Source organism: Amblyomma maculatum, chromosome 6, assembly GCF_055883805.1.
Source record: "Amblyomma maculatum isolate TAMU_Amacu chromosome 6, ASM5588380v1, whole genome shotgun sequence".
Classification (NCBI taxonomy): Eukaryota; Metazoa; Arthropoda; class Arachnida; order Ixodida; family Ixodidae; genus Amblyomma; species Amblyomma maculatum.
This window is the reverse complement of record NC_139349.1, coordinates 7,783,181-7,788,732: the sequence shown is the minus strand read 5'-3', so window position 1 is coordinate 7,788,732 and position 5,552 is coordinate 7,783,181.

Sequence of the window (5,552 nt, the reverse complement as noted above, 5' to 3'; positions counted from 1 at the left end):
GGAGCCCTGGACTGCATTACAGTGCTTAGAATATAGCTCCACTCAGGAAGACAAACACAATAAAAGTTTTTCCTCCGCCTCTCACAATCCTTACATCACATCCTTCACAATGACTGGCTTGCCGGCAAAGTAATTCCAGTGCACAAATCTGGAAATATTCAGGACCCACTTAATTACCGTCCCATTTCAATTACTTCCGTCCCAAGTAAAGTTCTTGAGCACATTATATTTTGTCACATGGTTAACTTCTTAGAATCCAACAAGTTCTTTGCACCAAAACAGCATGGTTTTCGCAAATTATTTTCGCGTTAAGAACGGTTATTGACCTTCATGTTTCTCTAAACTCTGGCTTCATAACATATTGCTTAAGTTTAAATAATTCTCAAAAGTTTTGTAAACTCAGTCTTTTTATCTTACTTTTGAAACTGAGCCAACTTAACCTTGATCCTAACCTACTCAACTGGATTCGTGCCTTTCTTAGTATCCGCACTCAGTTCGATTTTGTAGACGATCACGACTCACCATCAGCACTCCTGTACATTCAAGCGTACCAGTTCTTGGGCCATTATTATTCTTGATCTATACAAATGCATCTTAACATCTCATCTAATATGTGCTTGTTTGCCGACGACTGCGCCATTTACAAAGTAATTAATAATGCGGGTGAAATTGCTTGTCTACAAACCGATGTAAGCAAAATATTGGACTGCTGGCTATCTTGGAAGATGGAATTAAACATATCTAAATGCAAATGCATGCGTGTCACTCGTAACCTACAGACAGGTCCAGACTAGTTTATTAGTATTTCTATCGAATCAGTAACCTCGTAACAATACCTTGGCGTTAACATATCTTATAATCTTTCTTGGAATTTTCACATTAAGTCCGTCACTTTGAAGTTCGTAGAAATTTCTCTCTATCGGTCCATTGATTGAAAATGCTTTCGTACACTATACAACTTGCGTATGCATCCTCCAGTTGGAACCCCGGTAATATCAAATTAATAAATGAACTAGAAGCTGTGCAGAATCGATGTGTCAGTTTTATTGTAGGAAATTATTATCGTACAGCAAGTGTTACGCTTACGAAAGCTAACCTCAAGCTTCAACCACTATCTATACTAGTCGTAAAATTTCACGCTTTTGTCCTTTCCACAAAATATACTACAATAACACGCACATGAAGGCTACTTGCCTAAAATAACAATTTTTCATCTCACCTTGCGTTGACCACATTCAAAAAGTCACTAATCCCCAACCTAGGACTCTGACCTGCTTTAATGCCTTCCTTCCCAAAACATGATTGGAACCATCTTTCCAAGGCTGTTACTTGCCTCTTCGACCCTGCACATTTTAGAGCCAAACTAATCACCAGGTTTGAATCTTCCTTCCAATAACATGATTAGAACCATCTTTCCAAGGCTGTTACTTGCCTCTTCGACCCTGCACATTTTAGAGCCAAACTAATCACCAGGTTTGAATCTTCCTTCCCAAAACATGATTAGAACCATCTTTCCAAGGCTGTTACTTGCCTCTTCGACCCTGCACATTTTAGAGCCAAACTAATCACCAGGTTTGAATCTTCCTTCCCATAACATGATTAGAACCATCTTTCCAAGGCTGTTACTTGCCTCTTCGACCCTGCACATTTTAGAGCCAAACTAATCACCAGGTTTGAATCTTCCTTCCCATAACATGATTAGAACCATCTTTCCAAGGCTGTTACTTGTCTCTTCGACCCTGCACATTTTAGAGCCAAACTAATCACCAGGTTTGAATCTTCCTTCCCATAACATGATTAGAACCATCTTTCCAAGGCTGTTACTTCTTAGACCCTGCACATTTTAGAGCCAAACTAATCACCAGGTTTGAATCTTCCTTCCCATAACATGATTAGAACCATATTTCCAAGGCTGTTACTTGCATCTTCGACCCTGCACATTTAGCCAAACTAATCACCAGGTTTGAATCTTCCTTCCCATAACATGATTAGAACCATCTTTCCAAGGCTGTTACTTGCCTCTTCGACCCTGCACATTTTAGAGCCAAACTAATCACCAGGTTTGAATCTTCCTTCCCATAACATGATTAGAACCATCTTTCCAAGGCTGTTACTTCTTAGACCCTGCACATTTTAGAGCCAAACTAATCACCAGGTTTGAATCTTCCTTCCCATAACATGATTAGAACCATATTTCCAAGGCTGTTACTTGCATCTTCGACCCTGCACATTTAGCCAAACTAATCACCAGGTTTGAATCTTCCTTCCCGTAACATGATTAGAACAATCTTCCAAGGCTGTTACTTGCATCTTCGACCCTGCACATTTTAGAGCCAAACTAATCACCAGGTTTGAATCTTCCTTCCCATAACATGATTAGAACCATCTTTCCAAGGCTGTTACTTGCCTCTTCGACCCTGCACATTTTAGAGCCAAACTAATCACCAGGTTTGAACCTTCCCATAACATGATTAGAACCATCTTTCCAAGGCTGTTACTTGCATCTTCGACCCTGCACATTTTAGAGCCAAACTAATCACCAGGTTTGAATCTTCCTTCCCATAACATGATTAGAACCATCTTTCCAAGGCTGTTACTTGCCTCTTCGACCCTGCACATTTTAGAGCCAAACTAATCACCAGGTTTGAATCTTCCTTCCCATAACATGATTAGAACCATCTTTCCAAGGCTGTTACTTGCCTCTTCGACCCTGCACATTTTAGAGCCAAACTAATCACCAGGTTTGAATCTTCCTTCCCATAACATGATTAGAACCATCTTTCCAAGGCTGTTTCTTCTTAGACCCTGCACATTTTAGAGCCAAACTAATCACCAGGTTTGAATCTTCCTTCCCATAACATGATTAGAACCATCTTTCCAAGGCTGTTACTTGCATCTTCGACCCTGCACATTTTAGAGCCAAACCAATCACCAGGTTTGAATCTTCCTTCCCATAACATGATTAGAACCATCTTTCCAAGGCTGTTACTTGCATCTTCGACCCTGCATATTTTAGAGCCAGACTAATCACCGGGTTTGAATCTTCCTTCCCATAACATGACTAGAACCATCTTTCCAAGGCTGTTACTTGCATCTTCGACCCTGCACATTTTAGAGCCAAACTAATCACCAGGTTTGAATCTGACTAATTGTCAGTTGTTGATCTCTTACACACTGTTTTTATTTCACTGATATATTTCGGATATTCCTGTTTGATTGCTTTATTAACTCCTGTATAGCCGCATTCCTGTACTGTATTCAGTTTCGCATTTAGCTATTTTCTACAGCAATGTATTGTTTCAAGCTTTCTCTTGTACTTGATCTTGTTTTATTTTATCCCCCCCCCCCCCGCTCCCTCTTCTCTCTCTGTGATGAGAAAGCTCCGAGGTTAAAATAAATTAACTGAAATGAAGTTTCGCAAGCTTGACCCTATCAAATCACCGACTATACTTGCGTTTGGTCACAAAGAAACGAAGCTACAAGGCCTCTAATAAGTGCCAATTGTTTCCTCATAGTTAGGCCCTTTTTGAAACGTGGGTACTTAGTACCTGTCCCCTGCAGCAAGGATCAGCTGCTCTCTTGACGCTGTAATTTTGAAAAAAAAAAAAACAATAACTTTTCAAAGGCAAGAAAGTGAAAAAAAAAAGATATTTTAAGCATTCCATGTTTTGCTCACTCCACGCATGCCAATAAAATTGGTAACAACAGCGCATAACACTAAAAATAAAATACATTTTGATTTTTAAATGAGAGACAACTGTTTTTCTTGTGCTAGTTAAAGAGCCACAGTAGTCGCACAAACATATTCAAATGAAGACTTTAGGCCGGCATCATCGCTGAACCCTAAGCTGTACAGGCTGCTTCTCCACATAAGCACATATACTGCGGCGGTGCCCATCCTACGAAATGGCGGATGGTGGTTAACAGAGCTGTGATTGGGTTGCCGCTGTTATACTGACATGGCCGCAGCGAGAGAGTGAAAATAAAACGAAAATAGCCGAACTAGAGGATGGAGATACTGAGAATATGTCAATAGAAAAATAAAACGAGGCACAGGTTGCTTATCGTCAACAGCAGTACACCCAAAATCACTGACTCCACGTTAGATGCGCAAGCAAACTGAGGAACAAGACAAACGGCCATGAAACATAGGCCAGATCTACTACATGTGATATAAAAAATTTCTTGCCCAGAACGGAGAGGTTAGTCACCAAAAATATTATGTGAATAGTGCCGGTAACTTGTGCCTATTGGTTGGGAAAAACACTTTTTTTTTTTTGCCATAAGATGAACAACTATGAAAAAGCAGGCATATTATCTACCACTGTGTGGTAAGTAGTTTTCAATCTTCATAGTCTCCTCCACTAGTAACCCTGACCCGGCCAACACAGAGGCCCACAGGTAATGGCACTCGGTCGCATAGCAGGCGAGTGCACTTTTTACTAGCACATCGATAGAAGCTCGAATCTTGCTGTTGTAACTGTGTATTTTACTGAGGTCATCTTACTGCTATTTCTTGATTATTATGCGGTAGCATATACAATTAATTCCACCAAAAACCCGCCGCCGCTGCCCTAAAAAAAAAAAGTATGGTAATGGCTCTCGTTTTCCGGCTCTCCGTGCGGTTGCTCGTTCACATAGTACATGCACTTTCCTTTCAAATATGGTGGACAGTTAAGGCACATTTTTGCGTCCTTAAAGCTAAAAATCCCTCTAATTTATTTCTTCTTCTTCTGCAAGCCTAGCTACACAACACTTTGCGCTGTCAGTGGTGTACCATGCTGTAACCGAAAATTTCTCGATATTTAAATATCACAACTTGAGGTCCTTTTTCCCTGCAGCAGCTAGAAAACTAAACCAATTTAGAAAAGCCTAAGAAAATTTAGGTTCTTAATATACTCTAAAACTCAGTAAATATTCAGATTTTGACAAATTACTTTTCGAATCCCCTGAAGGAATAAAAAACTTACGTGTTGAGCTTGAGGTTGTTGCAAGCTAAGGTGAGGTTAGCCTAGAGGATTCTGCCAGCGACTACTCCACCGTAGGGACACTTAACTTTTAAATAGTGCCCTCAAACTTCGTTTTGAGAAGAAAGCTTTACCACACTATGTAAAACCAAGGTCATCGTGTCGGGCGCAGGACACAGCTTTATCTTCTTCATTTCTTCTTGGCGTCTTCTTCTTCTTCTTCTTCTCCCTCGTTGTAATGGCACATACCCACAGTGGGGGATTGGCCAGAATTCGTTGTAGGTGACATAATATTTTTGATAATGTCGATTTGACTATATGATACAGATAACCTAATACTTAGGAGCTAGTGTTGCTGAAATAACTTGAAATTTTGAGGCAATGTAATAGAAAGCAATGAAAAAAAAAAGGAATAAAATTGTAAATTACTAAAAATAATAATAAGAAGAAAAAATACAATTCAGACAGCTCAGCGCTAACACACAAATCTTCCAGTAGCAATATTATAATTATGAAGTAATTCACACACCGGTTTTAGGGCATACCCTTTGACGGTTGCACCAAAGGAGAGGAGGACAGGAACTG